Source organism: Bactrocera neohumeralis, chromosome 2 (genome assembly GCF_024586455.1).
Source record: "Bactrocera neohumeralis isolate Rockhampton chromosome 2, APGP_CSIRO_Bneo_wtdbg2-racon-allhic-juicebox.fasta_v2, whole genome shotgun sequence".
NCBI classification, from domain to species: Eukaryota; Metazoa; Arthropoda; class Insecta; order Diptera; family Tephritidae; genus Bactrocera; species Bactrocera neohumeralis.
The window spans coordinates 1,571,605-1,598,399 of record NC_065919.1 but is presented as its reverse complement, the minus strand read 5'-3'; the positions used below and the strand labels follow the sequence as shown (position 1 = coordinate 1,598,399).

The 26,795-nt window shown below is 36.6% G+C and overlaps 1 protein-coding gene across 8 annotated transcripts in view; it reads left to right on the top strand.

Moving 5' to 3' along the window:
• The window catches only part of LOC126750882 (uncharacterized), a 124,397-nt gene that overhangs the window by 50,398 nt on the left and 47,204 nt on the right, over positions 1 to 26,795 (top strand). The window contains exon 1 of one of the 8 annotated variants that reach the window (XM_050460647.1): positions 14,241 to 14,340. The exons of 6 other annotated variants lie outside the window; for them this stretch is intronic. The gene's annotated coding sequence lies outside the window, so the exon portion shown is untranslated. Of the gene's footprint in view, positions 1 to 14,240; positions 14,341 to 20,660; positions 20,683 to 26,795 lie in introns of those variants that run through there. One more of the 8 variants, XM_050460646.1, reaches the window with a different exon arrangement.

Sequence of the window (26,795 nt, the reverse complement as noted above, 5' to 3'; positions counted from 1 at the left end):
ACAGTCGCAAAGGTCGATGATGAGCGAACAAGTGTAGCAGCAAACATTAGAGGCAAAAACCAGTAAAAACAACAACATTAGCATGACTTGCTGACAGCAAGAGACGAAAAAGCCAATTACACCATTTATTGTAAACACAAATTTATGATGCATTTGTGCAGGTGCATGTGCGTGTGTGTGTGAGTGCACGCTGGCGTTGCCAAGTGTAATTAGATGGAAAAGACGGAAGATCACGGCAACAAGATATTAAAATAACAGAAAATTTAATGCATCGTCACTGAAGTTGGCTGCTGCCGCTACGTTTGTTTAGCAAAACCATAACACCAACAACAACCGCTGTCTTTTTCATGTCTAATTATATGGATGTGTATGTGTGTGCGTGCATCCTGTGCCCGCCGTTGCAACATCATCATTAGTAGCAGCGCATAATGCACCGCCTCAATTGACATGTTTCTCTTGGCCGCGTGCAAGCTAACAGACACACGCACACAACTACGTATACCGGTATGGCCGATTTCAAAACGCTCGCAGGCGCATTTGATTAATTAATAAACATTTTACTTTATATCGCAATTCTGTGCTTAGATTTATTGTCATTGCCAGTCGCTGTCGCCGTTGAAATGTAAGCAACATTTCGCTCAGGTGTTGTGCAGCTAACCCCTGCAGCTTCTTCGGTAATTATCGGTTATGCAATTATTACGATCGGCCACTCGTTCCTAGACTAGTCGGCAAATGACATTAAATGGCATCGTGGTTCGGTAAAGCAATTTGTTTATGTGATATTTTTATCGACTTTAGTCGTTTTACGTAAAATTTGAGTGTTTGGGCGCCTATTTAAAAACCTGCTGAAATCAAATATTTGAGTTGTGTTTGGTGTAAAATTATTTGCAAAAGTTATGTAAATAATTTTCTAAAATCTCGATTAACTGAATATTCCACATCCGCGGAGCGAACTTCAAAGCTGAACAATCAGTGCCAATTAGTTTAACTCTTGCATACGTTTTTTTCATTATTGGAATGATCGCAGTTACTTTTTTACATTTGTTTAGATACTTAACGTGTTGTGAAAACTGCTGCCTACATTTAAGAGCAAAGTTAATTCAGTCACATTTAAACTAATAATTTTATAAACATTAACTTTCCAACACAGTTAAAAACTGATTTTTTCGTCTTGTAAATTTTACGTAACTGACTATGCCTTACCTTTACCTTAAACGTTAAACAATTTGAACTGCTATTTCTGCCGGTTATTTGACACTTTACACTTCTTTTCTAATATCGGGTGTTTAATTGTTTGCTTAACCGCTTTGTTTTCTATTCAGCACTTCATTACTCACTCCATTCTTTAATTTGTTCTTTGAAAGATCACTTTCGTCAGCGCACTTCGCTGCTATCGCTCTTTGACTCGGAAAATCTTAGAGTTTAACATCTTTAATTGCTCTCGGATGCTTTCAGCTACTGTCTGTAGTTTTTTCGATCTAACCAAGTATCTGACTAACCGATCAGCGCGCAAATGAAGCTAACCATGAGTTACAAATTGAAAAAGATTTCCTAATGAATGTTAAAATAGCTTAAGTCGACTTTAAATGGGATAGCTGCTTTGGAGTCGAGCAAATATCTGGGCATAGCTTTTGTCGCTCTTTAATTGCAAGTTGAGGCTTCTGATGCTAATGTATTGCTTAAGATACATATAACACAACATCGAGGCTCGTCTGGAGTGGCTAGAAGCGCTCAAAATTGCTATCATCAACCAGAATCGACTTAAGCCACTTTAACATACGCATGCTTTGGCGTGGCGCTGTTGGTAATCTTCGATCGCCACGAAAAGAATCCATTTGCGGTTCTAATTTTTTTGTGGTCTACCCCCAGGCCTTCAAAGGTCAAGCAACTTTTAAGCAACAGCAATAAGTAGTTTGGTATTCAAATTAGCTGAAACATACATACTTATGTTCATACTCACACATGCTCACACATACGAATGTACATATTAGTATGAGCTGTGTATGGATTCGCATATAATTGAGAAATACAATGTGTTACATAAGTTTTTAATTATGTACATTAGTCTTTTACGGATTGCGCTACCGCTTTGACAGCTCTTATGTCACATGGGTCACAAACAAAGAATATGCGGATCATAAATCAGTCGGCGGATATATTGTTTATATTTTGCCTTTTTTTTGCTAATTTATAATTTATTCAGATATTTTGGCTTTATAATTGTGTATTGTGTACACATATGGCTGTTTGTGTGTAAAATGCAAATTAGCTTGCAAATATTCGGTGACAATCAGTGCTTGACTGCTTTACAGCTATTTTAATGACACTAAAATTTGCCAAAATGCGATGAAATGATGCAGAGAATGAAAAGAAATCTTAGTTATATTGATTCAACAAACAAATAAAATGAAAAAAAAAAATAGCAAAAATAGTAAAATAATCTAGAAGTTAGTAATGAAAGAAATTAATGAGCGTAACTCCCATATAAAACTAAAACGTAAATAAAAAGTTTCGAGTTCATTATTACTCTTACTTTACGCAACAAATACCTGAAATAAGGCAAAACATTACAGCGCCGGAGCGAATAACTGTCAAAAAAGAGTTTGAAAGATTTATTATTCTAAGATTATTAAGAAGTGCCAGCAGAAATTTTCAAATACTTTGTAAATATGTATGTAGATATTTCTTTAGTATCTATGTTTATTTTAGGAAAACTTTTCGGCGTGCCACACAAAAGCGACGACAATGCCTCAAATATGTGACTTGATTCATATCCGCATTAAATTCCTCTGTCTCTCAGCTACTTTACGGTACGACATGTTGCTACAGCGCCTAGCAGCAAATTGTTGTCAATGCCGATAATTAAATGCTTTATTTAAATTAAAATGATTTATAATTGCCAACAAGTATGAGGCAGACGTTGTAGATTCGTAAAAGTGCGAAAGAATGTGAGTTAACACGGCGAAATAAAATAGAATTGAAACAAAAAAAAATTACCGAAACACCTGTTAATTATGTCACAGCAATTGCCAAAATTGTGACAGTTACATAAGAGCTGCTCGAATTTCAGCCAAAATGTTACAAGTATTTAAATGACAGGCTGTGCGACATCTAAAATTAATATGGCATGCCACATTCCCTTCTCAGTATATGTCTACCATACATACATACATAAACGGCGCAATGCATAGAGAATTGTGCTGAAATACACAAATGCCCTCTTGTCTCTTGTCACTTTGTATTTAATTATTCAGAAGTCTTTTATATATTGTGTATCAGAGACAATATGCTAAAGGTGCTTAAATAGACAAATTTTATAGGCGAGATTTTCTGTTATTCGATCGAACCTTTTCGAAGTGAGACGTTTATGCTTATCTTAAGGAACACCTTTATGAGAGCGAGCTTCATTACAATAAAATGAGAATAGAGCATGTGCCCAGAATATCACTAGAAATGAAAATGCCTGCCTGAGCTGAATTCGTCTTAAACTTCTTTAACGAATTGTTTTTAAAATTTTCTAAAGCTCAAAGCCAAACTTGTTTAGAAACATAACTCACTTATTTTTGGTTTTGTTGCATAAATTAGCACAGAGCTTTTAAATTATTGACAAACTACTCGTATCTGCATATTTCATTGGTTAAGTTTATTTGTTGCCATAATATAGATCGCAACTTAATAAATGGCTTGGATCGAGTTTTTGTGCGTGTTTGCTATGTACGGCTGTATATATATACATACATATATGCATAAATATGTAAATTAAAAGAATTCAAATGTTTTTCATTGAGAAAAAAAGCGTTTCTAGTTTTTAACAGCAGCTCGTTCAAGTCTATTTATTGCTGTCATGAAAGTATTTCTAAATTTATTTTTGGAATACATTATTTTGTGCATCAGAAGGCCTTCAGAAAACCGGTACGGACTGGTGTAAAGTATATGAAGACGAATAGCATTTGAAATAATAAATTAACTGTTGTTGTTGTTGTAACTAAGCGGTGTTTTACGCATGTGCGCACGTGTTGCAAATGACTACTTTCAATTAGTCGTCAGATTCAGTCGAACCGTCACTCGCATTTTCGTCACATAGTACTCTGGAACAGCAGGGTTTCTTGTTATTAGGGACTCGGTTTATTTTGAATCGGTTTTTATCGGTGAAGCTTTCGACTTACATGAGTTAGTCATCAATATTAGAGTTTTGACTCTGAATAAATCTTTGCTTTTGCTACCTACTAGAACTAGAATTTAAGTTTTTATTACTTGTACTCTTAACTAAGGCCCACAATCGGTCAATCAACGAGCTACCGAACCGGTTACTGGTTATTTTCTATTGTATCCAACTGAATTGAGGCTTCATAGCAATTTTTTATGTGCAACCGAAAATAAAAATAAGAGAAAAATCGTAATTAATTTGCAAACAAAAATTATGCGTGTTTTAATTGTCTTTAATGGCTTTTTAAAACCAACCAACGCTCATCTTAGCTATAAAAATAAATATATTCGTCATTTATACTTTGTTGCTATACTCGTACATACATATGTAAGTATGTATGTGTTTATAAAGAAGAAGAGACTCAATGTCACATTTCTGCAAATATTTATTTCGGCCATTAAGTTTGCGCAAAAAATAAAACAAAAATTAAGAAAACAAAAAATATAACTGTTAAACAATAAAAAGAGCAAATTTTGCAAAAATAAAATTTTATTTTACTTTCTCATTTTTAGTACGGCTATGTGTCGAAAAATAAATAAGAACATAAAGTAAATTTTTTTCTGTCTTTTTTTTTTTAAATCAAGGAGAATTTCTCGTACATTCTCTGACTAAGAATGTGGCGAGGCTAAGTAGCTAGCAATTCTGACAGCATTAACTCAGCGTTCAGAGAAAATTAATTGTGGCGAATTTCAATGCTTTTGCGATACTTTAAAAATTTCCTTTACTTTTGTATTATTCTCTCTGACGTAATTCACAGTTTTTTGTTTTTGGTTTTGTTTCTGTTTCAATTTTCGACGCCCTTGGCATTTCATTATTTTTTGCTGTCATCTCTGCCCTTGACTTACAAACAAGTATGTATGTGTGACGGAAAGTTCACGCCTTTTTTGGCCGCAACGCTAGAGCGGAAAACAAACGAGGCGCATCGTGATGAACGAGATGGAACATTTCACTTCAATATGTGTACATGTGTACATATATAAGAATACAAAATATTTAATGAATATTGAGCTCTTCAAGCGATATGTCACTCAGTTTTTCTGTTCAGTGGTTCAAAATTCACTAAAATTTTAAAATTTATTTGATTTTTCTAAGTGTAGTTGTAAAAGTCTTAAAAATTATTTCGACAATGACAGAAAAAGTGTGTCAAATCAAAAATGCTTTTGAGAGAATTTGCATGAACTTGAGTCTCGGACATACATTTGTGGCAAATTCTTAAATGTCGAATGTCGAATTCTTGGGTAGTCGCAAAAGTATTTTCTTATTTCTAATTAAATTTTAACTTACTTTTTTATATTTATAATAATAAAGAAGTTAAAAAATATGTACCATTTTGGTCGACCACTTTTTGCCATTTCTTCGGCTAGAGACATTGTTCCATCAGTGTAGCAACTTTCATCAGTGTAAATCGAAATTTCGAAATTACCAAGAAGGAAGCGAGCGAACCATTGTTGTGCTACACGAACTGATACAGCATCGTCTCCGTAAACTTCACAAATTTCATTGATGGCTTGCGCGGCATTCTTCCCTTTATACAAAAATTTCAAGATACATATAGCAAATTTATTCCTTTTTTCACTCATTTTTGAACAGCTGGAACTTAAAGCTGGAACTTTTTGAAGCTTAAAATCTCACCTTTCCAACACTATATGGACAAAATACGAAATGACTTTTTCGACTACCCTATATACAGCTAAAACAATGAAAATGATCCGCCTTCTAATGTAACCTCTCTGCTCTCATTAAAAAATATGCAAGTAGTTAGTAAATATTTTCAAAGTCTAAAGTTCTTCAAGCCTCCAAACCTCAAGTCCAGATCCAAAGAGACTTATTTTTACACATGCTATTACTTCGAAATTCGCACCAAACTGTCATGTGCGGTGTTTTCGTACACCAAATATTACGACACCTATTTAATTGCACAAATCGTGCTGATCTAAGTTTAAACTGAGAAAAGACTGCTAAACATTTCGAAAATCAAGAAGAAATTGGGAGTGAGTAACGAAATTATTATCAGAAAAATATTAGATGGCTCAATGATTCGATGTTCCATTTCTGAATCGCACACCTTTGACAACAACAACGGAAATCAAATCAGAGCTCATGTTGAGGACATGGTTACAATGGAAAGAAATTGTTAAACCAACACGTGGGTTAACCATGCTAGTGGACTAAGCGTACGCATATTTAAAAAAAGATTTAAAAAAAAGTCATTTTTTATTTCTGATTTCTACAAAACTTCAGTTTGACCCTCATATGAGCAACGAAAGTGCTCATTTATTGATCGGTTTGTGCCAATTCTGCAAATGTTTGCCTCAAAAGAATTTTACAGCCTTTTTTCTCGACTTTGTGTGTCTAATTCGAGTGTGCAGTAAAGTATTCGCGATCACTGAAGTGTTAAACTCGTTTCAATTTATGGCTTGTGACACACGCGACACAAACACAAAGCAGTTAAATTCTTCTTCAACACTTTTATGGCAATACCTCCATTTTTCTTTCGATTTCACACATATGCATTATTTTTTAATTATTCGAAGCTCATTTTGTGCGACGCGTATTTGTACTCACACGAACAGTTGTTATTTTCTCATTTGGTAAATGAGTAGCCATAAGAAAAAAATGAAATTTAAATACATCAAATTGCTTTTAATGATTTCTGTTTGCTACCAAATGCTGTTAACGTATTCGATTTTCTCAGTTTCATACGTTTTATTTTTGTTTTTCAGTTTTACTAGCCAACTTGCCTATTTCGCTCGCTGGCTGCATCGATTTCACTTTTATGCCTTATGCGAGCATTTGCAATAACAATGACTGGGGAAAAAGAACTCACATGCCTTTTGTGTTTTCAATTAAACAAAGCTATTTCACTTTTAGTGCCTAGAGCTACGCGCGCTCGGCACAACGGCGAACAATGCAGTCGTAAACCGGCATTGCGAAGAGCGTTGCCACTTTTCAGAAATTGTATATTGTAATTCAACGGCAAGAACTTTTGGCCATTGAAATCACAATGTACAATCACCATCTGGCTTAAATTTACGAGAAAGTCGATTCAAATGTTACATTGGTGAATTAGAGGTTAAATTTGGATGCGAAAAGCTTCAAGTGAAAAATTAAGGTGTAAGTGTTAGATTCTATTCCCTAACTGTAAAACAATTATAATCAGAGAATTTAGTAGCGAAAATGGAATTGCTATAATGCCACTCCCCACTATGGACCTGGCATTAAGTGAACAGGTTTTCTAGTCTTTAAGGGCTTAAAAGCAATAAATCGGTAGGCTGGGTTTTCAAAAACTTTTTAAGTGAATTTTACAAAATAACGGTAACATTGCCGTGCATCAAGTAGCATAAACACATCTCGCAAATCGCCAGCTGGACGAACATTTTCTCTCGAACGGTCATTGCTAAAATTCGTTTAATATATATGTGCACACACTCACGCATATTCTTTTATTTATTTTTTTTTTCAAATAAACAACACTCGCAGTTATAAATCGAAAAATGGAGCTTTTGCTGATTAAATTTTGTGTTGTTCTTCATTTTTTTGCTCGCTTGTGGTTAAATTAATTTATGTGAATTGTATTTCCTTACACACACATACATATATGTATACATATATATATGAAACCAGCTGTTGGCGTCACCGGCTTCATTTGTTTTTAACTTTTTTGTTTTAATTTTCCAAATTTATTTTCTTTACTTCCATATGTCCATGTATTCGTATGTTTATTAGATGTTGATTAAACTTTCTTCTACCACTTTTTTTTTATCGGAATAGGAATATATACATATATGTTGTTTCATTATTTTTATATTATATATGGATATATCCACCAAATATTCGTGATTTTGTTTAACAGTTTTGATCAATATTTTCATTCTTCCTTTCAGGTACGTAACACACACACACAGATACGCATATTTTCCGCTCCAATTCGTAAGTAATGCAGCAACTTCAATAATTGTACGAGCACCTATGATCGGTTGAAACTGAAAACGCGCCAAATGTTGCATCATGGGCGGTGGTGAAAAATGCGTTTGCTGCATCAAGTGATGCCAAGCGCTCGTGTGGTATGTACTTAAGTGCCGTTTGAGGTTTTCGCTACGCATAGCTACTCGCGAATTATCTCTTCACACACTCGTACATGCTCGTGTATATGCACACATATCGACACGCACAGATTAGATACAGTCAATCATTAGATAATTATTTCGAACGCGATGAACACTTTATGCCACTAGCACCTTTACATAACCCAACAATCACTGCAATAAAAACAACAGTTTATGCGTGCCGTGACTACATTTGAATTGTGCGAAATTTATTATTGTTATTTTATTTATAGCAGCGCTTACAACCTTTTCTTCGATTTCAAAGCTGCTTTTGACAGCACGAAAATGTGCTGTCTTTCTGCCGCGATGCTGAATTTGATATTCCCGCAAAGCTAATACGGCTGTGTAAACTGACGTTGAGCAATACCAAAAGCTCCATCAGAATCGGGAAGGACCTCCCCGAGCCGTTTGTGACTTCATCAATCTGCTATTGGAGACAATAATTCGAACTGCAGAATTTAATCGAGCATTCCGTGCCTGAGCGCGGGAGAATTAAGTGGTAAAACCCCTAACCTGCCTTATGAGAAATCCATAATTGAGCATTTTTTCGCAACAAGCACGTTGAAATCAGTCGATAATAAGGATCACTCGACCACAATGCCAGATGTTTAGTTCATTTCTGATACAGTAGATTAATACCACCACATATACATTGATTGCTCAAAACTGACACATTTCTAAATTGTAGATTGTCGGGAATCGAAGTTCTGTGAACTCCATCCCTTAATAAATGATTCGAACAATATGAATCCAGTAGATTGTGGTCTTTACTGGCCTTTTCTCAGAAGACAGTATATCGTATGGTAGTTAGAGAGTGTGCAATGTCGTTATCTTTATACTCCGAACATTTGTTAAGACGAATCTTTTCATCTTGACTGCGGTCACTAAGAATTATTACTATTAATTATTACTAGGGTTGGTTATTTGGTGAAAAAGCGATTAGTTGTAAAAACCAATGAATACTGTAACTTCGAGTTACATGATATTGTTTCTCTCTTCACTATGACCGCTGAATAGTGAGCCCTTGTCAAGACTTGTACTTCATTAGATTTCTTCCAACAGACGAACTGCTTTTAGGCAGAACTCTGAGGCAAACAGAGGACTGTTTAAGCAGATTTGAGACAGTATACGCAGAAGTTAGTTTTGTTATCGCTTGCTCCGTTTAGACTCGCTAAAATAAGAACACCTTGGCCTAGGTGCAGAGCACCACCTAAACATAAGCCAACTAATATTACAGTAAACTAAATATTTTGCTAAAAACTTTGTTTTACAATTTATCGATGAACATACAAATATAAAAGGAGACTTTTAAACAAACTTAGCGGTGATTTTACTGAAAGTCAGGCGGTCGGAGCAGTTTGGAATATGTTCGAGTTGCTTGCACCCACAACAAAATACAACGAAGTAAAACTCAAAACGTCGACGACCAAAATCACGCGCTAGAAGCCACTTTAAAATTATAAATAAGAAATCATAAATAAATTTGCAGTGGCAGCAAATTTGAAGGCAAAAACAATAAATTTGCACGCATTGCCGAACCATCAGCGAGTGTGGCGAAAATATGGAAATAGCGCAGCCAACAACTACAACATGAGTATTCACGAGTGCAACATTTAAGGTCTATGTTAAATTGCTGGTAATGCAGCAAACAACAACAACGAAATCAACAACAAGAATAACGGCAACAAAGTCGAAAGGCACTCAACAGTAGCAACAAAGCGCGAAAAATGAGTTGCCGAAGCAATTTTTACGCTACGCCTGCGCATGAGCCCGCCAGCAGCTAATGCCAGCCACCAACAACAACACCACAGCACGTTGTGTTGCATGTTTGCATCTGTGCAGCTGTGTAGGTGTGTAGGAGTGTTCGCCCATCGCGGCAGGTTGCTGCGCTGCAGCAGCAACAAAATCAGACATCAAAGCTCGAATATCCGCCAGCTTGAACCACAGCCACGTTTAGGCTTCTATTTTTATGCTTGCGCGTGCAACTTGCCTCGTTTGTTGGGCTTTGAGCATATATACATACATACAAACATACATGCAGCGCACACTTTAATGAGCGCATATGCTTGGCAGAGGTGTGTTTGTGCACAGGTTTGCTGCTTGTCTATCGTATTCATAACGCGTAATTGTTACACCCTGATTACGCGACCGAAGCGCTGAGTCGCGGCTCTAGCCCCTCTTAGTGCAATCACTATGTTTTTCTTCTTACTTTTATTATGTACCTTCATTTCATGTTTTTCATATTGCGGCGCTCTTCGCTGCTTGCTGCACCTGCACACGCCGATTTGTATAATAGACACACACACACACACAGACAGAAAATGTATGATAGCCATTGTTGCAGCATTTCACAGCTGCAGGCCTTCGCTACTGTAACGACTATGAATATATGTAAGTAATTGTTGCTGCTGCTGTTGTTGTGCGCCGTTATTATATACAACAAATGACTCTGCATCTAAACCGCGAAGATAGGTCTGTGTTTGTTTGAGTCTCGAGTGCAGGTGTTTGTTCAGTGTTAGCGCTTCTGCATTGTTGGTGTTGCATTCAAAATCAAAAACAGAGGGCTTAAATGGAAAATGATAAGCACTGAGACTGTTTAACCAGTTCTAGTTCCAGTTATAACCATAATATTGAGAGCCCTCGAAAAGTCTGAGATCTGCGGCTCCAAACTCACCAAACTAGGCAGAGATGGATTTTGACATATTCCTGACCACAATAATACTATTCTTCTTTGATCATGCCTTGCATCTAAGATTATTATCGCACACTGTAAAGAATGAGCGTTCCCTAGCACTCTGTGTTAAATATGTGTCTACTACTCAAAGGGCTTCGGTTTCAGATTTCGAGCGAACCAAATGTAAAAATATGGAACAGTTATTTAAATGGCGGGTAGAACTTGCGAAGCAAGGCGAAGGTTAGTGCAAAATTTTACGGTCGTCGAAGGAATTATAACGCTCGACGATTATCAAAAAACATCAACATTTATCCCATACATTTCAGTAAACTATCAGACAAATAGTTAGCTCAGATTTGGGCGCAAATTCGATATACCATATACATATGTAGAGAGTAAAGCCAGAGATTTTTTTGGTTAGGTTGCACTCATGCAGAATACTTTGGGGATCATTGCCTCTTATTGACCTGCAGTAACTTCGGATGCTACTTGAATTTTAGAAAACTAACACATATCATTAGATACATATATCATCAAGGTTACTTAATGTTTTATCTGCATCTGTAGGATTAGGCAAAGTACTTAATATTTTGTTTAGATTAATGGTCTTAAGGCTTGCCGATTCCCTAGCTTAAATCGCTTTATCTCAATGAAACGTTTTGTTCAAAAAAAACTTTTCAACCATATTCGTTTGCAACTGAAAAAGCTTAATTGAATTGCCCTTCTAACGAATCTACGAAGGCAATACCCCTGCGTCCACGCTCTTTAACAGCATTGTATTTCCAGCTAAAACGGCGGCAAATAGCGAATTCGCAAATGCTTTACAAATATGCACATACACCTATTTACTTAGCTTTTTGTAGTCTATTTGTTGACCGTTTTTACAGACAAATAAATGCAAAGACTGACTGACGAACCGACCGTCCAGGCAACATGCCATCACTAAGAGCACTTTGCTTATATCCCTCATTCCCAATTTCTCATTCTTCTGCCTAGAATTTGCAAACACATTTGTCCAGTCGGCCGGACGGACATGCGCATTTGCATTCAACTATTGCTGACGTCGCATATTTACCATTTAAAGTTGTGGAGGTATGTTTGTGGAGTGTGGTGTGTGTGTGTGGTATGTATGGCCTTCGGGCTTGTCATGGTTTATTTTCGAACGTCTTCGGAATGTAATTTTTTGTGTTGTTGTTTAAAGCGGAAATTTATTTTCTCATTCCTGAATATACATACATACATATTTATTTAAGTATTTTTAATTAATCTGCTCTGGTGAATATGGGTTTTATCCATTCGATAAAACCGTTATGTGACTTTAAGACGTCTCCACATTTGTTTTGTTAAATTCCGTTTTATTTTTTGCTGTGGGAGAAAATTCGTACAAAAATTGCCGAGAATTACGAATATAATTGGATATAATGAATGAATCCTATCAAAAACAACTTATTGAGGCAATGTTTTTCAGTATTTATATTTATATTAAAATTGCTAGAATCTGTACCAAAGGTAACTAGACGTTGCGTTCAAAAGCTTTCAAAGTGGAATTTTACAAAAACAAATTTATAATGTGAGCTATACTCGTAATAAGCGAACGTATGTTGTATACACAAACAAATATTTCAGTGGATTTATTTTTCATTTTTGCCTTTGACTATTGCCTGATCGCGTCTTAAGCTTAGCGCTTTGGTATGAGTGTTCTTTGATGGGAAAATATTTGCGTTTCTGAGCGTTTTCTGCTGTCTCTTTACTGAGCTTGTTGTTGTACCCATGTAGTATACAGTTTCGTTCTCCATCGCACCACTGTTTACTTACTTTAGCCGCTATTGCTTCCTTTGACTGTTCCGCCAAATAAAATTTACACATGCACACACACACAATCATCGAATGCAAATGCAGTGCGCCAAATGAAATCGATGTTTTGCAAAGCTTTTTGTGCACTTTTCGTTTTCGTTTTCATTTGTTATTGTAATTTTTATTAATTTTGCTGCTCTAAATTGCATTGTCGTGCTCCTAACCGCCTGTCTCTTGCGCCTCCCTTCATTCTTGCTGTGTTCTGCTGTTCACAAACAAACCTAGACATACTCACATGCATGCACATGCATACTTGTATATAAATATTTATACTGATTCGAGTATTTTTGCCTTATTACGTAAATTCTATAATTTTAGCAGCTCGAACGTTCGGTGCGATGGGCGGTGTGGGAAGCATCGAAAGAGTTCTTTGTGCGCTCACTTGCGCCGTTACGCTCGATTGAAGGCCAAGTGCAGAAGCAGCGTATATAATCGCTTACTAAAGCAATAGATCATATAAAGAATTTGCTACGTTTGAAACGCTGATGAATAGACAATATACTATATTATGTATATTTATATATAATATATGTACATATGTATGTATATAGTCATATACAGCATGTGTAATATGAAAATAAATTAATAAGTTTACTTCTTTGCCTCAATAAAAAACTAATAAAATTGGAAACTGATTGCAAATTCAAAGATGTAAATGTATATGCATATATGTACATATATGTAGTATGTATATACATATGTTAATGGTTATATGTGTGTGTTTTTGTACAAAGTAATCATTTAGCCATTCAGACCGAGCACATCTTGTTCCTTTATTCATTCTGCACATGAACATTATAATTAGAATTATTACGACACTGAATATAAATAGTCTGGCAATATTCGTAGTTGTGATGATTCTTCTGCTTAGTGGGTGAAAAATTTGCGAGTACGTATGTATGAATGAAATACTTGTAATTTAGTTGTTTAATTTCACTTGAAATTCGCCGAAATAGCGCCTCTGCATGCAGCAAGTACATACAACCGCGATATTTTGGTCCATATCATAAGGCAGTTTACACAATCTGCTTTCCTTTCAAGCAGGATAGTGATCGAGGTGAAAAAGCAGAGAATTACTTCTGTTGTATGGTTAACTCTCTTTTTCGTAAGTAGAGTTTAATGAGCAGTAAACTCAAGCTCGTATCCATGTAGTTGTTGACGACCTGTGAATGTATTCTTAAAAGGCGTAAAATCGATTATAGAAGCATTTATGAACATTACTTTCAAAGTGTAAGCAGGAGCGTGCAAATCTTGCTGAGTTATTCTATATTTATATGTATGTATGTATTAAAATTGCGCCGCTCTTGTGACTCACCCATCACATGTAACGCAAATATAACTGCACTTTTCCTCGTGCTTTTAACAGTGCTCTGAGAAACGTCTAGTCAACAAAGTGGAAAATTAAAAATATAAGACTCTTGTCTTGCCTTGAAAAATCTAATCAGTATTTAATTAAATCAATGGAAAAGTTCAGAAGGGTGATGCAAATGAGTAAATAGGTATGTATGAGACATACATATACTTATTTACATACAAATATGGTAATATATAGTTGAAGGTTGACGTTTATGGTACATAAAAACACAAAAATTATTTTAGGACAATATTAAATAGGCGACATATCAAATGAAAGTAAAAATATATAAGAATCTCAATGGTAATAACTGATTCAGTTTCTATTAGTATCTATAGTGTAGAATATATATTCGCTTTCTTTAAAGTTTCAGACTTATACATATGTGGTACTTCACCTATTTCACAATATACTCACAAGTACATACTATACAAATACAAATTTTCTTTTCGATTAGTTTAAATATTTAGCCATAATCAGGCGACGTAATAATAATAATAGTAACTCAAACTGTTTGCGTAAACGATTGTTAAGCACTTAATGCTTTAATAACAGCCTGTTTGCATAATCATTGAATGGTAATAAACGCTTTTTGTTTTGAGCTTTGGTGTTTTATGAGCTCATTCGTCCGGGAAATCGGCGATTACGTAGAAAATTGAAGTTAAACTGGAAACGTTGTTGTGGAAAAACACATTTTTTATAGATTGCTTGTATAAAAATATATGTATATACGAGTCTGTTTACAATAAAAATATATTAAATCAAAATTAAATAGGCCGCTTAGAGTTTCAGCGTTCCATGATTCTAGGAGTTCCAATTAAAGGCCATGTCTGATTTGTCTTTAAAGCTGAAAATCAATTTTTATCGTAAAATTGTTAACGATTTAATATCACTTTGTTTGAATAACTCGATAGGGACGTTTTAGTCTTTAACTCCTTAACATTTTTATTATGTATTCGTATATATGTATGTAAGTATGTAAACAACGAATTTTTATGGCAAAATGGCACTACGAGTATTCCTGTCGATGGTGAAAACACGAGCCACCACATTTGCATTCACTTTGTTATACATCTTAATTGTTCAATATTTTCAGATATTTTCAAGCTTGCAAGGGACATTTTTGTATTAAAAAAAGCACAATAGAAAATACAAAACAAACTTAAACAAGTGGTAATGAAGCTATAATACCTATCACAAATACAAGAGGGTTGTCCAGTTTACAAGTACCTTTATATGCTATAGTGATTCGATCTGAACAATTTCTTCGGATTTGAATTTATGTTTGTTTTTGCTATTCGCTTCACTGTGCACACAGCCTTAGCCACAGAAAGTAAATGCAAAGAGTGTTGGGAGAAAGGGAAAGGAGTTGTTCAACTTTTTCACATTCAATTAAATGTAATAATAATGTTGTTTTGACTTGCATTGTGTTATTGAGCAATGCAATAAGTTTTTTGTTATTATAATGAGTTTTTCAAATACTGTGGGCGATGATCAATTTATCATTGTAACGCATACATATGCACATTAGGGTGTTCCTGAAGTTGTTTTTGTGCTTTATATAGAAATTTGTACATTCGTTTTGGAAATAAATCACAACCGATAAAAATACTATAGCGAAAAAATATTCTCCAAAAAAAGTTTTGTAAAATTTTACCTTAATTTTCTAGCATCTAACATACATATGTACATTACAAAGTGTGTACTCTAAAGCATGAGTTTTCAGCCTGTGGACAAATCACGAACCATAATCGTAAATACACTAATAAATGTCAAACGTTGTATATACATATATATTCATATAAATAAATGTATACTTTTATTTGTGTAACTAAAAGTTAATGACTCCGCTTAGTATGTAAACATATTCCCCGCAGTCAAACGGGCTCTTAGTCATTCAATTGCGCCTTGAGTCGAGAAATCATCAGTGGGGAAACTAAATTTCACATATTTATTCATCTATACCTGTATGTAGATATGTATGTGTACATATGTGCGAGGCTGTATGGATCACTGATCATTTATATGAGCAAATCTACTATATTTACTAGTTAAGTAGCCTACCCCGCGCACCTCGTCCACCTTATCGAAAGCCGCCTGCCTCCACTCATTCTCGTACTCACTGATGTATCACACACGTTTTGTACACTCACTCGGTGGCACCGGTGCCTCCCCAGCCTCATGTATAGAATAGGTGCACTTGTCGCCGATATCCATGTCGTATACGCGACATTTTACGAGTTGATGACTACTATTAAGTATGATGCCATTTCGATATTCGAAAAAATGGCCGAACAAGTGCAGTATGAGGCACGAAATGAGCGCAGCTGCGGCGGTGATTGCACAAACAAATTAATAGGCACGACAATATGTGACTAGACCTTTTCGTGTGTTTTGGCTGCAATTGCAACAAAGTGTGCGTGCAAATGAAAATAAACGCTGACAATTTTTTATTTGGGCGTATGCTATTTTATGCGGTGCTTTACTCATTCAACTCTCATTATTTACTGTATTTCATTTTTTACGACAATTTTCTTCTTTTTTGGATTATTACTGATTTAAAAATATTCATTTTATTTTATTTTAAGCAACTTTTCATTTTGTGGCGGCGTTTTTGGCTTATTTTGCGCCACGTCGCATCAGTTACGCCTTCGCATCTGCTCAGTTGCCATCTCAGCGATAATATTTTTCGCAGCAGTGAAGCAATTGAACCTATTGCTTGGACGCCACAAAAAGTATGCGTTTTTGTTGATTTTATTTGCGAATTCAGCAAAACAACGCGTGAATTTGCAACAGCTGGACCATATATCATTTGTGTTTTTCACTTGTCTGTCTTTGTCATTCATTCAGTGTGCTTTGTGTAGTTTATTTGGCTTGTGGGCGACAACAAAAGGAAAAATACGGTTTTGAAATCTTTATTTATATTTTTTAAGTCTTGCAGTCAACTTGGTGGTTGAAATTTGATTTTTTATTTCTTCTCGCATCTTTAGTTGTGCCGTGTGGCAAGTAATTTGTTTACTGAAATCGAATAATCACCGGAAATGATTGCAGGGTTTATGTTTGTCTTTTTATTGAAATGAGATTTTGGTTAGCTCACAAATTTGTATGAAGTCTTAATAAGCTAAGTGCATATTTTTCGTGAAATGGGTGCCCGATATTATATAAGTTGTTCAAATATCGCATTTATTATTAAATTTCTTAATTCCAGCGAATAGAAACTAAATAATACATTATTGTTTTTTAATTAGACCGAAACCGAATGGACCGAAAGAAGGCACCAAATCATACATGAAATATTCAGTAAAAAAGTCTGTATTTGGTAAAAAGTTAGGCGAATAAATTTTGAATCTCAAAGTTGGTATACTATATGAAGAATATTCAAAGACATAAACCGCAATGTCGCCTATTTTTGAGAAGGGTTGCTAAACATTAGAGGGAGAAGGAGTTAACTCTTGTGTTTACTTCTACTTTAAAGCATTAAATTACAGGTATTAATATGAATCAGATATGATCTGCGGTACAAAAGTCGCCTAAATATTTGCGGTGACACGCCCACATGAAACTTTCATCCTTTAAACTGCATTACGTTTATCCTTAGGTAAGTGCAGTATGTCCCACCAAATAATTTTACGATTCTGCCGTTATTTTCAAGAGTGAAAACAAATGTTTTGTGAGAATACTTCTAGTGTTGGTGGAAAGAAAACTTGCAAAGTAATAGTCATTAGGCAAATTACGTAATTATTCACAACATTTTAGTTGAGTTTTCATAATGAATTGGAGATTTTTATGCAAAACATACATATGTATGTACTAACATATTCACCAGTGCTGTCAAGTGACTGTTGGTTCCCCGCAAGAATGCAAATTTTCCATCAACAACCAACAATTGGCAATAATAGTCAATCAACAACTTCATTGTAAGCAGAATGAAGCCGATAACTGTCTGCAAGAATGTAAACAGTTGGCTGCTTGGAATGTTTGCCTGCTTGCCACGGAGCCCATATGTTTGTACATACCGGGCGGGGAGCTGTGGCGTACCGCACTTTGCGCTGACTGTTGTCTGCTGACTGGCCTTTTTATGTTAATTAAATGAACCACACACGGCTGATGAGTCTTGCGGTTGGGGCTCCGCCACACTTGCGAACATTTGCACTTACGAACATGCATATCTACGTACATGTACGTGTATCTTAATATGTAGAGACTGCTCTTCTGCACACAGCTAATGCTTCCTGCTCGCTTGGCATTTGCAAGTTTGCGCCGAGAAGCTTAGCTCCGGCCACAGCCCACTGTGTTAGCCGCCCAATTGCGTTGCTCGCAATCCCTCTCGCTCTCTCCCTGCCGCTGCTGTGTGCGCCATGCGGCAAGTGGATGGCGATGTGGATTTGTGCGGTAGCTGAATATTCAAATTGATAAATTTACGTTATGTGAATTTTTAATTGAGCAGCCACTTAACGATAGGCAAAGAGTATCTTAAACGCACACACACATGCATGCGTACATACAGTGGCCTGGCCTGCGTTGCGGAATTCATGGCAGGCCACATTCTTGCTTTTCGCGCCGCATGATTTACTGCCATCTGCAGCTACAAACTATCACTTGGCGAGCTTTTTAAATGGCAATAGAACTCCGGCGTTCGTATTCAAGCTGCGTCTGCTGCGTTGCGAAGAAACCAGCTCGCTGACTTGGCGTGCGGGCAGCAAGTGGTGAAATAGGCGCGATATGTGGATTAGGTGGTGATGGAGAAAGGAAAAAATGTGTGCCTGCTCAACTGTGAGTCATCCGGCAGGCATGAGTCAGGCTGCAGAAGTTTTGCATTAACTGATTTTGACTAGTAGATAGCGCGCAAGACGCTCACTTTTGTATATAATTTATAACAATTTGCGTTGGTTCCTAAAGATTGGATCGAAAAATACTGCTTTCTCCTAATAAGTAATACGGGATTAAGACATTAATTCAAAAATTTTCAAACACACTTGTTTTTACTTTTAATAAGGAATAGACTATTGACTCCCTTCATAATGCTCCAAAGGCCTGTACTTCATAAATAATAATCAACCGCTCACTGTGAATAGGCAAGACAATTTCGAAATCAGAAGTCATGAGGCATGACACCAAATGACAAACCAAAAGCAAAAATATTATTATTTTTTACCTTTGAAATAAAGTTGTAACTGCTAACGCTGAAATTGTTGAAAAACTCGGCAAAATATAAATCAAAAAGCTTAGACACCAACGCGCCGGTCAAACGACTCACGCTTAAAACCGTTAGAGATGTGGATAATCTTTATTCTTACCATAATTTTCATCTCGCTTGTGACTATCTCGGCGTGGCTGTGTGTGTGTTGCGACAGCTGTTAACAGCAATTACCACATAACTAGAAATTGGCCAATTGTCGCTGGTATTTAAATAAACAATTTGATGGCGTAACTTTGGCGTGCTTTTTCCCCTCACCCATGCAGAAAATCCACGCTCCCATTTTATAACTGCACCCCATTGACTGTATATGCAACTCTGCGCAACTTGCAACACCCTGCCAGTCGCCTCATGTTGCAGTTGGCTTAACAACTTGCTGCATTTGTTGGTGTTCAACGCTGCCGCAATAACTCAACAACTCGCTGATTTGTCAATTTGCAACACAAGGAATTTCGAAGGAAAAAACAAGCAGGCAACAACAAACATAAGCAGCAACTGGTAATTGCGCGATGATTGCCCACAAACGCGGCCAATAAGTCGCCTAAAGGCCAGCATAGAATCATAACAGCGCGCAAATGTAAACTAAGCAGCACAAACAACAACAACAACAATCACAGCGTTAGCATTAAAGTGCATGAGATTTCCATATAAGAAGCTTGGCTACAACGAAACGCCAATAAAAACCAACAACTAATCATGTTCCACGTCCGATTTAGCTTTGCGCCGCACCAAAGCTCAGCTCGGCTCAACTCGGCTCAGCCTTAATCAGATGGAAATGTCGTTGCAGCAACTAAACAATAAACAACAGCAGTCGATAGCCACCCATTACACCTGCAGTGAGCAATGCTGCACGTGACTGCGTGTGTGTGTGTGTAAGCCCGTGTATTAGCTGCAATGAATCCATCATGTTTGTGGCACGTTGGTCGACGCCTCTTCTCACACTTCAGCTCTTTTCTGTTGTTTGTGTTGCCATTGAGAGGTTGTTGTACTCGAGTTGTTGCAATTATTTGTATGTGGTTTTTGTTTAATGTCAAATTTTTCGTAATGCTTGTGGTTGCACTCATAATTTTTGCAATGCTTCGTTACATTTACATATACTTACATATGCATATAAATAAAAACGAAAACAAAGTAAGGGTAAAAAACAACAATAAATGCATTCTCATTTTTTGCTTAAGATTTCCGTTATTAAAACTAATCAAAGCAAACGTTGAAATGTTTATTCATATTTCCCTCTCTCTCTCTTTTTTCTAGGTAAGAGACGCATTCATTGCCGCTTTTTTATTTCAAGTAAGTGCAAATGAGGCATTTTACATACATTTTTCGAGATTCCGATATTAAAGTAACCTCGGAAATATAATTTCGGGATCCCGAAATGTTATTGATAATATTTTTTTTGTTTAGCGCTTAGTCCATCTTTGACAGTTTTTTACTTAAAAACCGTTGAGAATCGTGGATCCCAAACGAAATCCGTTATTGCATACACTGTTCGGGCGCTTATGCAACCAAACGAAAAAATCATGATATTCATGTTGTTTTTGTATTTATATGTATTTATATAGCTAAGCGAAATGAACTCAAGGTCGGTAACTTTGGCAGCACAAAAAGTTACAAACACTTTGTGATATTAGCTTCCACACCAACTCTTCGACTATTCAAAACACTGTTTTGTCACTCCCCGCTCTTCTCCTTGCATGCGAAAATTGTTGTTACATTGTTGAGGGGCTTAGCCAGGCTTTGGCCGATACTATATTGGCACTTGCAGCACTTAAGCATTGCTGGGCTAGACGTGCTTAAGCAATTTAAATGCGCACTTAAGTGCTTGTCTCAGTTCTTGGAAATGCTTTCATTCTATTATCCGCAGAAGATTAGATAACTTAACTGAATGCGTATTTGCAGTAGAAGAATTGCCACTTTACGCCTGGGAATGCTACCAGCTTTGGCTCGGGGCATTCCGGTGAAACGGAATTGTGAGAAGCAATTGTGGCTTATGGTTGAAGACCTAAAACTAATTGTTCAAGCATGCCTGTGTCATAACATTTGCAAATATCAATGCATAAATCTTGGGTAATTTTCTACTCTCGCGAGACAAATGACAATGGCTCATTCTGTTTCACGAATTTCGTCACAATTGTGTCAAAAACTTAAACCGTTGTAGAAGTTTTTTAACTTATCTGACTTAACACAAAGGATTTTGTTAGGGGATTTCAGAATCGAGAATAAAGTCATGCGTTTGAGTAGAGGATATGCTTCTCTCAATTCAAAACTTCTTCTGATTTTAAAGCATTCTAAAAGAGCAGTTTGCAATTATAATAGCTGCTCGTGGATCGCTCAATTAATTTCAAGTTGTATTTCAGCTATTCTCTAAAAACGAAACACTGTCATAAAAATGCATTTGAAACATATAAAAAAAATACTAGAAACCTAAATGAACACCATTTTACTTGAGAAATGCCATGAAGTAACTTGAAAAGCAAAATTCTCGCTCCATAACGCTTAATATATCGCTGCAATTACAAGTACACACAGCCATTGCGAGTAAAAAGAAAACGGGTTCGAAAAAACAAGCTAGAAACAACAACAATGTAAACGGCGAACTGCACGCTTCGGGCTACGAATCGCGGGCTTGAACACAGCAAACCGGACAAGTAGACAAGTAGCGCTCTGTCTATAAGCGTGTAAGTCGGTCAGTTGGTTGAATTTACGATTGGCATTGCCGTGAATTAACTGGAATTGAAAGCGGCTTAGAATTCTTAAATGAATTACCAAAAGAGATGCGATTAAGACAGCGCAATGTGCTAGTGTATATACCTGTACTTATTATCTGTAGTAAATGGCGAAGAGGGAGGGAGCTAGAATTGGCACTACTATGAAATGGATGAAATGAAACCGAAAGATTGGTAGTGAAACGAACGGGGTTTGCTAGCGTTAAGAACGCTTTCTTCAAGATATTGGCCTTTTCACTATTTTTTGCTAATTATTGTTTTATAATCTTCAACAATATTTAGACTATGCTTACTCCGAAATGTGTTCTAATAGCATTTGCTCACTCACCTATGTAAGAGAGCTAGAGCTGCTTGAACCGATCTTAATTTTTTTTTCATAAGTTATCAGTAAAATTTAGATCTTGAATTGAGCATTGAAAGCACCACTTGATCAACTCTGCCTTTCCTCCCTAATTCAAGTTAAGCCGCATTGCTCAACTCTTATTAATGAAGCCAGTCTCTTCATTTTTGTCATACTCGTTCAGCTTCATTCATGAGTCTCGCAGGTTTGGGGATCTATTATATCTTAAAAAGGTTTCAAAATTAGTTTTTCAACAAATTCTAAATATCAAATTGAGTTTTTCAATACTTGTGTTGCAGCAATTCTTATCTCTTGACCCTCAGCCTTTTCAAGACTAGACAACGCGAACTCTACACAATAATAAATAACAACCACAAAGGCACATGTAAATATTTGAGCACCATGGTTACCACACAAAATTAATTATGAGAAGCTAAGTCGGCATCCACTTGCCACGCGCTGACGGTTCTAGCCAAATAATTTTGATCAACAGCCAGACTTCAAAAATTACAGTTAAGTTCATACATACAATACATGTATACATATGTATGTATTTCTGTGCATGTGTGGTTATTGTTGTTGTTGCTGTACAATTTGCGAAATTCTGCAAACACCTTTGACATTCAAAACGCCGCAACAGCGCAGCTCAGCCTCAATCTTCGTCTACGACTTTAGCGTTAGTCTCTGTGATTGCTGCCATGCTTGTGGCAACACTTGTTTGTGCTCGTGCATGTGGGTGTGAGTTGCTAAACCGTCTTCAAGTCGCCAGTCTGCCTACTTAGCGTCCATGGCGTGGCTTATCAAGCGTTTTTAATAACACATCATTGTTGTTGTTGTCTTTTGCTGCGCCCACAAACATCAACAGAGCCAGCAAGAGACACCTTTTTGCACTTGCCAAGCGATTGCGCCATTTTGTTGGTTTTTGTTTTATAAATTCACATCCACTTTTAGCACAAATAGATTTGTGTGTATGTATGTGCCACATAACAGTATTATTTTTATGATGAATGAGTGGTGCAAATCCAAAGTGGCTAATTAAATTGTATTTTCATAAAGGCGGCTATAAAAAATAACAACAATACAACTTAACGCCTTCACGGCCCCTGTGCACACTATATAAAAAGGTAACACAACTACGGTGATTGAGGGCACCATGAATCTACTGCTAGTCGCGGTATCGTAATTTTCGATGCTGTCTTCGTGGAACGAAGCAGGATAGTCAGCAGCTTGGCGCGGACCTGACAGAGTTCATCAGCGGGTTTTCCAGGCCGTTGTGCCCTAGATCGCAGCAGACTCAAATGGAATAGATCAAGACTTTTAGGTTTGAAAACCCATTTTAATGTCCTTGTTTTCGATACATAACTTCAAGTAATAGTTTCGGCTCTCTAAAATCGAAAATTTATAAAGTGCTATAAATAACACAATACTAAGCCTACGAGCAAGTCAATTCTCTTAAGTATCTGTACATAGTAAGTAATCCCATAATTCCGTGTATTATACATAGTTGAGAGCCATTCAGCCCACTTTCGCATGCACTCGACTCAACTTTGTTGTAATATTATTCGGCTCACATGCAAATCAAACGAAAACTAAACCAAAATTTAAATAGAAATAAAAATCCAATCAAAAAGCAACACATCGAAATATTTGCAAAGGTCATTGTGGAGATCAAGTGTGCGCAAGCGCGTATTCAAATTCAAGTGTGAACGACCATAAAGCGTATAAGAGTTGCATAACACAAATTTACTAAATTTTTCGCATTCATTACGACGTGCAGCCTCTGTGGAAGCGCGGTGTTGGGGGTGCAGGGGCGCAACGTTGCATTTCATAGATTTTTTTTTCGCATATTTTAGCTTCTGCATTGTAATTCGTCGTTGGCTTTTGGAGTTTGAAAGTTTCGGTCATAATTCGCATCTGATGACGTGTGGCAACCTTCGGTCGATTTGATAATATTTTGACATTGCTCATTTGCTGGTAATACTTTTGTGGATTTCAGTTCGGCTGTTTGGCCGCTGAATTCAAGTGTATGTATGTATATATGGAAGTAGTTTAATTTGCAATTTGACTTTTCTGCCAAAGCCAAAGACATCAAATTGACTTAACATGGCTGTATGAAATTAAGAGTTCAGTCACAAAATTTTAAGCTTTTTTCTAAACTTTGGTATAAAGATACTTATATGGTTGTACACATATGTATATATTTACGAACGTGTTGAAATAAAGTCTTTAAGCTTTTGTTCTTTAGCTGATTAGCATATGTCTTAGCGCTAAAAGTGACCTTGTAGCTTTATGACCGCCATCAAAGAGACGGGATAATATTTGATTAATTTTCAGCAATTTATGCGCTCATTTATGAGTTTCATTAAACAGCTTGAAGCGTATTTATTAAGATATTCATTTTTGAAAAGAATGATGAAGCTACTCTAGAAGTGCTCGAGAGGAAGATTCTTCACATAAGATGGGAATCGGAACTTCAGTCTTCATATCAGCATCAAACCATTTGACTGCTATTTCAGAACAAATCGGCTAATGGATTCAGTTTGTTCAATGATGCAACAACTGATGGTGATCCTCAAAGATGGGGATGGTTTTTTTATTAAAGTGTTTGGAATTATTTTATTTTTTTATTTATTTCAATTACGAAAATTTATACCTATCTGATTTTATGTATTTTCTTTGTTGCTCTGATAAACTAGGCGATTAATGGTTTTTTTTTTCAAAGGTTATTATTACACGCTATATTCCCGCAATCGGAGTCATGGTTTGCTTACCAATTCAATCGAAGTACACATGTATATAGAATTTAATTACTAATAAGTGGAGGGGGGCGGGCATAACTTCCTATCTTAGCAGCGCCATAAAGCTTACATTACGATAACAATAACAACAACAAGCCAAATTGACTTCGTGAACTTGTTGTTGCCATTTGGCTGAACATTCTAATAGGTGTCCACTTGTGTTTCGACCGAATTGCCGCATCGTTGAACATAGCTGTTGTTCATCCGATTTCCATTTTTATTCTACGCCGGTGACATTCTAAAGAGAATAAAAAAAAACTGTTTGTTGAGGGCTTTAACCAAAAAATGTTTTAAATGGCAGCAATTGCCAAGCAAACGCGCCACCGACGCAGTGGAAACTTCATTATGGCCACAGTTGGCTGGCACTGGGGAAGTGAATGAGACACCCATGAAGAGCCTCGCTGAATAATCGATTTGTGTGTGCGTGTGTGTGTGTGTACGTGTGCGGTACATGTAAGCAGTTCATAACTATAAATAACACTAATCACAATCTAAAGTAATAAATTTCATTTACAAATTCCAAGCACGCGCTGGGCGGACATTATTGAGGTTAGAGCGATGACTGAACAACAAGCCACACAGACCCAAATAATCATTCCCAAAAAGTCTGCTGCCTACTTGGTGGCAACTGATTTAGCCAAACGTTGGCTTTTTGTGACGCGAAAAGGAAATCATAAAAATCCAACAACATTTGTTGCATGCTCTTGCTCACTTTGCACCCTTGGCCACCCCTCGGCGCTGCGTTCGCGTTCGGTTATTACGGTTCATCGGGGCGTATACGCACCACCGCCAGTGTTGAGCGCATAATTATACTGTGCGCGCGTATTAACCTGTGCGGCCACATTCGTCATGCCTCAAATGCGCATAAAAATGCAAACGGCATTGCTGCAGTCGAAAACTACAACAACAACTACCACAAAATGTCTGGCTCACCAGCGCAGAGAGCGCATATTGCTGCAAACATGAATGAGCTCATTCATTGCCTTGTTGTTTTTGCATGGCTGACGATTTTTTACGTTTGCTGTCATTGCTGTTGTTGTTGTGTTGCCCAAAGTTATCAAGGTGGACATTGCGTCACGCCTCAACGATCATTTAGTTAGTTTTTGTTAATTTTATCTTTTGTAATACAGTTGCCAGCAGCCACCGGTGTCCACACACTGTTGGCAACATGTCGGTAGGTATGAGTAGGTGTGTGTATGTACATATGATTCGCTCACGGACCAGTATTGTTTTGTCGACCATTCTTCCATACAAATAAATACTTATAAGCACCTAACCAAATGAAAAAGTACAGTATATATGTATGTACATACACGTCGGCACTCAGACTCTCGCGCGTTTCTGTGCAATCTCATTTGCCCACACTGTGTCCCTCTATTCGTGCTGATTGGTCCGTAGTTCTGAACCTCTTCAAAAGCTGCAAAATCCCACCCCCTCCGTAACTAATGCCATGAGTTCTAGACTACCTGGGAAGAGTTCGAAACATTTTAGAAATATTTATTTTAAACTAGTATTTCTTAAATTTAAATGAAAAACTAA